Source organism: Gossypium hirsutum, chromosome D01, assembly GCF_007990345.1.
Source record: "Gossypium hirsutum isolate 1008001.06 chromosome D01, Gossypium_hirsutum_v2.1, whole genome shotgun sequence".
NCBI classification, from domain to species: Eukaryota; Viridiplantae; Streptophyta; class Magnoliopsida; order Malvales; family Malvaceae; genus Gossypium; species Gossypium hirsutum.
In genome coordinates this window covers 12,833,743-12,844,902 of record NC_053437.1, presented here as the reverse complement: position 1 = coordinate 12,844,902, position 11,160 = coordinate 12,833,743, and the positions used below count along the sequence as shown (strand labels likewise).

The 11,160-nt window shown below is 30.0% G+C and overlaps 1 pseudogene; it reads right to left on the bottom strand.

Moving 5' to 3' along the window:
* Positions 1-7,005: 7,005 nt before the first annotated feature.
* Positions 7,006-9,666, bottom strand: LOC107920935 (G-type lectin S-receptor-like serine/threonine-protein kinase LECRK4; annotated as a pseudogene).
* Positions 9,667-11,160: the final 1,494 nt, after the last annotated feature.

Here is an 11,160-nt window from a genome sequence, read left to right as displayed (position 1 = left end):
AAATACAGTCCATTTTAATTTGAAAGTCTCATAACTTTGTATTATATAAAATTGTGTTCTAATACAAACTGAAATCATTATGTATATGAAGACAGATGGTCGTAATTTCAGAAGGGACTGTGGGCAGCCTTACACAAGCATGATGCAACAATTAATTAAGCTTCTGATCTGACTTTGATCTATCCTAAAATGAAATAAGGTGATGAAAGTAAAAGTGACCCCATTTCTTGCAGAGGGTTGATGGTGTGTACTAAAGCTCCCGTGATTCTTGCAGCTTACATTTTATAGGTTGTGTCATCCAAATGTCACGTCCAAGTTTGGTTATTGGTAATGTTGAGGAGCTCCATTTTATATGAGGCTACCTTACAGTTTAATTTCCTTTTTTTTATATAGAAAAAAGCCCTTTAGTAGACACAAAAAGCATGATAAGATAGGAAATAATCTTGAATACAATTCACTAAATTAAAAAAGATTTGTCAGTGGAAATCTTTGCCAAAGATATTCGTTGTCTGGCCTTCACCATCAGTATATAATTGTATATAAAACAGTAGATCAACATATAATTAGGAGGTGGCATCATGTAGGATTAAACTTATATATATATATATATATAAAGAGACAGAGAGGACAGTGATCTGAAGAGAGGATATTCTGGATCATCTCTGGAATGTTGACAAGAAGAAAATTTTTCCATGTCAATCAAATAAGCTGGCAACTGATACAGATTCTCTAGTGGCTCCCATTAATCGGTAACATTGTTTGTTTCCAGCTAGAAACTGGGTAATGTGGTTATCAACTTATTTGTACTTTTTAATCAACAAGACATGCAAGTGCTGACAAATATTCAAATAATCATTTTAACTTGATGTTAGTATTTTTTAATTTTGATTAGTATTTAGGTCTGAATAATACTTTCTTTTATTAGTCATTGGGTGTGGATAATTATAGCAGTACGTAAAAGGTTAAATTTAAGTTCGTCATGAATGGTTTTGTTTGTAAGCCATTATATTACAATGAGGAAAAGATTTATATATACAACTTAGACATACTGTTAATAAACAAAACTTCCTACATAGTCATAAATTATTTTAGAATTTATAGTTGTGATTATAATTCTTACATTTTAAAATTATGATTATTATAGTGGTAATTACAATGTTTTATAATAAATTTTACAAAATGAAAAAAAAAATGCAGTAACTGCGACTAAGGGTGTCTTGTTGAAGGAGCAACGAGAGTTTAATTTGAGTTGACATGAAACATACATTGATTCTACCTATTCATATCAAACAATTCAATTCAGAATTTTATAATATATATTATAAATTTAAAAGAAATATTATATATTTTTTAAAGTGTTATAAATACATGCCAGAGTTACTATAAATATCAAATTGTTACAATATCAACAGACTATGCACTAGTACAATCAAGACTAAAGTCGATGAATTGATCTAAAACTCACACATGAGGGGACTTAAAGACCCATGCATTTAATTACGCATGGTGGGTTTCAAGGCAAGTGAAATAGCTAAGCGAGTCAATCAACGAGCTGGGTATTTAGGACCCAAAGCTTCTGACGTTGCCAACTATGCCAAGATCTTATTAGTGTGTATGTATTATCATTTAAACCTTTAATTGAGTTGGCCTAACTTTCAATTAAGTCTCAACTCAATTTTAAAATTATTAATAGTATAATTTTTTTTATAAAACAACAAATATAATTTTGAAAGTAATAATTTAAAAATATATATATGCACATAAAATATTCATTCTCTCCATTTTATTTCGATCAAAATTATATCTGATTTTTATATTAGTTTTTTTATATATTTATCACATAAATATTTTTATTCACATCAACGATGAACCAGAATTCAGTGTGTATATAATATAATGTATTTGAATAAGTGAATATTTTATTTCCTCAAGAAAACAAAGTTTGGTACAAGTTAGCAAGGATAGTTACAACTCACCCGAAGAGATAGCAAGTAGCAAGGGTAGATCAAACTATCATAACCTATCAACATCAAATTCCTATTTTTTTATGACACCCTTTTAACTTATCTGTTTTCTTTTTCATCTTCATAAAAATATATATTAATTTTATCACGAGTCAACCGGATCTAATTTGTTTATCGAAATTACGAACATACCCTTTTATATTTAAAATAAATTATATTATATGAGGTTACTTTTGATTTTTTTCATATTTTAATAAAATTAATAAAAAAAATTATATATGGAGAAATTTGAACCCATGCCACTAGCATCTATAAAATCTTAACTTTATTATTTTAACCAAAGCTTTATTTTGATTCTTTTTTTCTTTTTTTTTTTACATTTGAATATTATCACTCAAACTTTTCACTCACATTGTTTCTATATCTATCTATACTTATATAAAATGATTTATTAAGTTGATATCAAGAGTCTATTCGAAATCAACTCAATTAGGAAATTACTTAAAAGTCCTCTTTTAATAAAAAAATTAAATATTATTAATATAATGGTAATTTTATCTTTTATTATTTTTATATAATATGTTTAAATAAAACAACTCAAATGTATCTAAGGATTAAACTCATTAAAAAAATTTAACCATAAACATTTTATCATACCTATAACTTAATTATTAGTTTTTTTATAAATATAAATTTTATATTATGTTTTATGTTTTTATTTCACTCACATTATGGGTGTAACAAAATCTAGTATTAATAATATGGTTTATTGAGTTAGTACAAGTCAACTCAACACTAATTTAAATTTGATGAGATTTTTTTAAAAGTAAGTTACCACTCTACCCATGATTCAATTGTTAAATAAATCTTTTATAACTACATTTTAAATTTTCACGATAAAATTTTAACATTTCGATTATATATTTAATAATGCTTCTTAACATGACGACATTTTAACGTACTATAAAAAAATGACAATACGAACTAGAAAGTAATTGATGTACATTTAATATTCTTAGTCACATGCATTTCCCCTATTTAAATTTATTTTTTACTCACAATTTATATTATTTTAATTTCGTACATATTATATATACATTTTTTATTATTATTAGTTTCAGACCATATTTTTATTATTTATTAAATTTTATTTTTAAATGCACAATGTACTCTAAATATATGATTTCCATGCATACTATAAATAATACGGAAACCAAAAAAATAAAATTACTAGTATATACACATAGCTTTTACGAGGACCTTGTAATCAACACCATACCAATGTAAACCATAGAGATACTGGTGAATGTTTGTTTTTGTTGGTCGAACTTCATCGTTGCTAGTAATAATTAATCCTTTTGTTGTGGGTGTTTTCTAATAAGCTAAATGACTAGCAACTTCAAAGAGAAGGGATAAAATGAACAACCACTACACCATACCTCATAACTAACTCATTTCATTCAGTGATGAACTTTTTTCAACTAAACTGCAGATGATTAGAACCTCAAGTTTTAGGCGACGGAAAATCTTTTGAGCCACAAGTTTTAAGAGACGAAAAACTTACACAACCTAATATACTTTTCTTCACATGGATGGAAAGAAAATTAGTGTTGGAATTTTAGATTTTAAGCAATTAGTGTTGGATTGCAGACGGTGACGGATTTTGATGTTTGATCTTGAAAGAAAACTAGTGTTTCATCTTGCAAATAATATCATGCAGTGATATTGATTCCATTTTCACATACATACATATTTCATATAATATAATTTTAACTTTCCAATGAATAGGAAAAATTTATAAATATAAGGGTAATTTATACAAATAGACATCTAACTATCAAAAAATTTCATTTTAGGCATTAAAAATAAAAAAACTTGCAATTTAGACACTCATGTTATATAGTTCATTCATTTTAATCACTACTGTCAATAACTCTAACAAAAATCTAACATAGCATTTTTTTTACACGTGGACCAATCATTGGATGCCACATGGCACAATTTACCATTGCATACCACTTTAAACCTTAAAGGACTAAAATGTAATTTACCCAATACAAAGTATTGACCAAAGTAAAACATTCTACTTGGTTTAAAATTTTAAAACCGATAGGAAACCGAGATTCCAGAGAATCTCAGATCTGAAAGACTTTATCGCTTCCTTCTCGGTGTCTCAGCAGCTGCTGCAAAAAATAAAATGATATATGCTTGGTTTTGTTGCATATACAATTTGTATGTTGGCCATTGTGAGTTGTTTTTGCTACATATAAAGGCAATGCTGGATGAAGGATCCTATATCCAGGAGAACAAATTTCAAGTTGTAAAACTTGAGCAAAATAAAGTAGCAAGATTTTTGTTTGCTCCTTTTAAGGAATGGATGGAAATATATTCTGCATATGATTTTGTCAGTCAGAATGGGCATACAAGGGTTTTTTATAAAAATATTATAAAAAAATAAAAAAAAATATCAAAATAATATACAAAAAAAGTTTATTTACTAAAATAATACAAAAAAAAACGACTGAATGGAGGGTCTGCCACAGGCGGCACCAATGGTGCCTGTGGCAGAGGCGGCACCAACATATTCGTATTTCAGCCCTTTGTTCGTATTTTTTTCTCAGATTTTATTACTTTAAAAAAATATATTATTTTCTAATTTATTATTTTACATTATTTTAATACATTATGCTTGAAATATATTCATTTAGTGTGTTTTTTATTGAAAGTAATAAAATCCGGGGAAAAAAGTACGAACAAAGAGCCGAAATAAGGATTTTTTTAATTTATTTAAAAAACACACTAAATGAATACATTTCAAACATAATGTACTAAAATAATGTAAAATAATAAAATACGAAAATAGTATATTTTTATTGAAAGGGAAAAAAATACGAATAAAGGACCGAAATAAGAGTTTTTTTTAAAATTTATTTAAAAAACACACTAAATGAATACATTTCAAACATAATGTACTAAAATAAAGTAAAATAATAAAATACGAAAATAGTATTTTTTTTAAATGTATTCATTTAGTGCGTTTTTTAAATAAATTTAAAGAAAAACCTTATTTCGGCCCTTTGTTCGTATTTTTTTCCCCGGACTTAATCACTTTCAATAAAAATATATTATTTTCATATTTTATTATTTTACATTATTTTAATACATTATGTTTGAAATGTATTCATTTAGTGTGTTTTTTAAATAATTTTTTTAAAAAAAAACTCTTATTTCGGCCCTTTGTTCGTATTTTTTCCCTGGATTTTATTACTTTCAATAAAAAACACACTAAATGAATATATTTCAAGCATAATGTACTAAAATAATGTAAAATAATAAATTAGAAAGTAGTATATTTTTTAAAGTATTAAAATTCGGGGGAAAAAATACGAACAAAGGGCTAAAATACGAACATGTTGGTGCCGCCTCTGCCACAGGCACCATTGGTGCCGCTTGTGGCAGGCCCTCCATTCAGCCGTTTTTTTTTTTGTATTATTTTGGTAAATAAACTTTTTTGTATATTATTTTGATATTTTTTTTGTAATATTTTCATAAATAATAAAAATTTTATATTATTTTAATATTTTTTATTTTTTATAATATTTTTGTAAAAAACCTGGCATACAATTAATAAAGTAAAACTTTGGTAGAGTTTAAAATTTTGGTGCTATGATAATAATCTTCAATTTAATGTTATAAATGTAGTATCAGTGTTAGGGGTGTGTTGGTCTCTAATGCAGAGGTACTCAATATTTTGGGTTTATTAATGTACCAACCGGAAATTTGAAGTAAAAGGTTTTGATTTCTGATCTGATTTTCAATTTGTTAATGACCATAGTGTACTTTCTTGCATCATTCCATTCTACTCGGTTTCTTTACGGTGCGAACGGCTGAGCAGAGCAGGGAAGCAACGATGAGTCGACCCGGGAGGAGACAGCTTGAGACGGCCATCAAAGCCATAAAATAATAAAATGTTTTATTTTGGTTAATAATTAGTATTGGAATTAAAATTAATTTAAAGTGGTACGCAATGGCAAATTGTATACATGTGTCAAAAAAAATGTCATGTTCAATTTTGTTAAAATTTTTAATAAGAGTGATCAAAAGTAATAAACTATGTAACGTGAGTGTTTAAATGGTAAACATTATTATTTTGAGTGAGACTTTTTTATAATTGAGTAACTATTTAAATGGTTTATGTTGAATATAAATTTTCATTTTTGAAAAATAATAAATTTTATGAAAGTATCAAACAAAATACGAATATCTATCTGGGAAAATAAAAGCATAGAATAAAACTAAATTTATATGAAGAGGGAAAATATAATGGGCTAGAAAGGGAAATTTACATGCATTTGGTATTTGTTTTTTTATTCAATAAAAATAATAAATTTATTTATTTTTATATTGGATAAAATATAATTATTTATGTATGTAATATATAAACATAAAATAATATTAGATCAACAATTGTGTTAATAATTTGTGAGAATTGAGTTAAATAAAAAATTAAAATTAATGTATAAAACTATATATTAAACCGATTAAAATAATTAAGTTGATATGATTTAAATTTGATGATAGTAATATTTGATTAAAAAATATGAAACTTTTTTTATTCCATTCATTTTGTTTCTTCCATGCTGGATAATGTTATTTAATAGGTCCAAAAAATAATTGAAGGATTGTCCATTGGGCTTCCAATGTTCAATGGAGAATATATGGCATGTCCAATTCAAGATATTGTAACCTATGGCTCTTTTATAAGTTACATTTAATGCTGCGTTTTATAATTAAACCCAAAATTCAACCTTTTTCTCCTCCCATTCCTTTTTTTATTCTAGCTGAAAAATAAACATTTAATTAACAATGCACAAGCAAACTTAGGAAAGAAATTTGGATCGTGACTTATTCTTATAAACCTATCCCATTAGAAAAATAATAATGAAACTGACTAAATAACAATGTTGACCAACAGGAGCGTTGAATATGATCTATCTTGGAACTATTTGAATTATAGAAAATAAAATTGAAACAATCAAAATAACCTAAGTTCATGGTTCAACCCTTACCATATATGTAATGTAACCAGTAAATCAAATTTTCTGGTTTTTGAAACTCAATTTATTGAAAAATGAAAGCTATTCAATTTGTACATTCCAGCTTTTACGGGACCAAACTTGAAAAAGAAACACGACCATTTTGATATTTCATGGACATAGAATGGAGTGGGAAAGGACATGGTGGAGATGGAACCTGGACTGCACCTTCAAGCATCATCGACACTGTCCTCATGGATGGCCTTAAAACTGGCTCATATTGCACACACCAAATTGCCACTTTTTAACATCTCCAATCTTCCAACATCATTTCTGGCCTCTTCATCATTTTCAACAAGCTTTTCCATCATCCCTTCATTGTAGCAATCAAATGCCCATTCTGTTAATATTGCTTCTTCATCCATCTCCACTTCAACACATTTTCTGCAACATATGATCTCCAACAGCATCACTCCGAAACTGTAAACGTCTACCTTGACTGTGACCGGGGAGTTTCTGAACCATTCCGGTGCCACGTACCCTTTCGTCCCTCGTACGCCAGTCAGCGTTTGAGTTTTGCTGTTGATCAACAGCTTTGCTAATCCGAAATCAGATATCTTGGCCGTTAAACAATCATCCAAGAGTATGTTTTGTGGTTTAATGTCACAATGGATGATCTGTGTACTGCATTCTTCATGCAAGTATGCGAGGCCTTTTGCAATTCCTGATGCAATTTGTAACCTTTTTTGCCAACTAGGCCGTAACACTCCGAAAAGGAAGTTCGACAATGAACCATTTCCCATAAACTCATAGACCAAAAGCCTATGTTGTTCTTCATCACAGTATCCAAGTAGTCTCACCAGATTCTTGTGGTGAGTATGGCCAATCACCTTCACTTCTGTTTGAATTCCCTTTCACCTTCTTGTACAACCTTTCCTAATTTCTTGACGGCGACATAGTTTCCGTAGCTTGGTGACAGTTCTCCTTTATAAACCGTGCCGAAAGCCCCCCTTCCTAGCTCTTCTTTGAATCCGTTTGTGGCTTGTTCAAGCTCTTTGTATGTGAATGAACGCAGATTAGTCTCTAAATCTCCTCTGCTATGACTATGAACACCATCCAAGTGTTGTAGCCGTCTTCGGTATAAGCAAAAGAATATCAAGGCAATTGCAGCTAAAAAGGAGAAGTTGAAGATTGCTGAGGTACCTAAGAGAACTGAAAGGATCAAAATAGCAGCATTCCGATTTCCATCGCTTGGTTTAGGAGTGTCAGGGCTTCTCCTAGAGGCATTTGACTTTGGTACCTTAAATAGGGCCGTTCTGTCAATATCTACTCTGTTAAACCGCCCATTTGAGAGTGGTAATTTCTTTTTCCAACAAGTTCCAGTTCCATCTGGACTTAAAGATGGATCCTGTAAAATGGCAACTGCACAAGTACAGTCAAGAAGGCAAGATTGCCTACATTCGAACTCAGTTGCTGGCTGCAATATGCCATAGTCACTGAAAGGGAAATCTGCAAATAATATTGACCTGAATTCAAACCGATCTTCCTCTACGGTGGACCCGTCTGGGTTGCAATCTTCAGCGGAGCTTGTATAATCTTGTTTGCAGCCAATGTGTGTATTCTTTTCATCCAAAAAGGAAAATCCAGGGGGACATGTGCAATTAGGCCTCCCATTGACAGGCTCACAAATGCTGTTATATCCGCATGGTCCAGTTCCAAGTCTAGCTGTACTGTCGACAAAGCTCGAGCAAATATCGTCCGGCTTAAACCACAAGACAGACCAGCTTCTACCACCAGCACTAGGGTTCCTTGGATAAGAATAGAGAGTAAAAACTCCATCAAAACCAAGTGTTGCCCTGTAGTAGTATGATTCTGGTTTCGGAACAGTGTTTATTGGTGCAAGGTTGATTATACTTCCACTTGAATTCAGATATTGAATACGCCCCGTGCCGTTGAAGATCAACCGAGAACCATCCCCGAAACTATAATAATTATTGTAAGGTTTTTTGGTGAACATATCAATTTGGTTAAGTATGAAAGATCCTTGGTTAAAACGAAGTTGATATTTCCCCTTACTGTAGTTTGCTTCAGCCAGAACTGATGAAAGACTCTGATTAACATCCAATTCTTGTGAGGGTAAGATGGTATCCGTTGGATATTTGAAGCTTTCCCATATGTTGCCTGAGTTTTGACTCGATATCACAAAGTTCCCTGTATCAAGCATGGCTGCATGAGATACTTGAGAATCATTAGTAAGGCTTTGGGACCTCCACAACTCTTTGTTTCCAGGGTCTTTAAGCACAAGATGGCCGGTCCCGGTAAGCTCGACCTTTGAATTTCGAGCTGCTACTGCTGGAGTCTCCCTATAATTAGCATACCAGACGATGGTTGTCTCTGGTATGCTAGCATACCAAATTGCAAGAAGGAAGAGATGTTCTTGGCCCTGAATGGCAATAAAACCCAAGGCAAAATCACCGGAGGGGGATCGCCATGCCGTGTTTGTACCATCGGCAGATAGAAAACCACCTACGCTTACATTGCTTTGAGCTTCAACTGTTGCAAAAATCCAGGAGATGGTTATAAAGATGAGGAGCAAGAGTTGAGTAGGAGAAAATGCTGAGATCATTGGATGTTTCTCACAGTGAGTTTCAAGAATGATTCTTAAAAATGAAGATTATGGAATCATATATACATAGAGAGAGAGAGATTCTGAGTAGGGGTGAGCATTCGATCGAATCGAATCGAATCGAATCGAAAATTTTCGAGTTAATCGAGTTTTCGAATCTCATTTTATCATCTTAACTTTATTTGAAGTTTTCTCAAATCGAGTCGAGTGAGATGGAATTCGAATCGAATATATTTGTTCGAGTTAAATTTTAAAAAATAATTTTGGATTCTTGTAACCATTGTACCCATCGTAATAAAATTTGTCCACCTTAATCAAATTTTTTATTAACTTTCATCACTTCATAATTTATTTATTAATTTTTTATATATTGGTTAGCTTCTTTGCTTGCTTAGTTGTTTCAATTGTCTTCAAATTCTTATCACTATGTATTTTAGAATTAAAAAATATATTAAATGTAAAAATATGATTTTTTAATAAAAGTTATTTTAAAAATAAAATGTGAAATTGATACCAATATAAAGTTTTAACACGAATATTTTATGGCATAATTAATAATTCAATTTTAATATAAATATTCAATATGACTAAACAATTCAATAATATAAATAATATAAAATGTGAAATTTAATTTAATAATATAAATAGTAGATATAAATAAAATTATTACTATTTATGTTTAGTGATTTTTTTTGGATAATTTTGATTTTTTATTTGAGAGTAAAGGGTGATAAGTAAAAGTTTAGGGGAAAAATAAAAAGTTTTGGGAATAAAAGTTTGAGGGAAAGTAAATAGGGGAGTAAAATTTTAGAGGGAAAATATTAAAAAGAAAATTGGAGGGGGGAGGGTTTGGGATAGATGGGAGGTGAGATGGGAAGGGAATAAAAGTTTTAGGGGAAAAATGGGAGGGAGTAAAAATTTTGGGGGAAAATAAAAGGTTTTGAGGGTTTTTGAGAGTAAAATTTTGAAAAAAAAATAAATGGGAGAGTAAAATTTTGGTGGGAAATGGATTTTGGGTAGATTGGGGGGTTAGGAGGGGAGGAGAGTAAAAGTTTTGGGGGGAAAGTGGGAAGGAGTAAAAGTTTTGAGGAAAAAGTAAAAATATTTGGGAGTTTGGGGTAAAAATGTAAAATATTATAGTTTGATATTCGAATTATTCGAATTATTCGAGTTATTCGAATTTGAAAACTCAACTCGATTCGAACTCGAAATTCAAAAAAAATTCGATTTAATTCGAATAACTAAATTCGTTTAACTCGAAATTCGAATTTTTTTCGATTTTTTCAAGTCAAATCGAATTTTATTCACCCCTATTTTTGAGACAGTTGGCAGTTTAAAAGATGTGGTACTGTATGATCATAGATTTGAAGCGAAGCTATCCCATATCAATTGGAAAAGTCAGAGTATGACGGAATCCCAAGAATCGTCAGGACCGGACAAAAAGAATAGAATTTGGTTCTTATTTTTAATTTAATTATATAATATTCATAAGCTATTTTTCTCAGTTTAAATATATAAAAATTAATTATAAAAT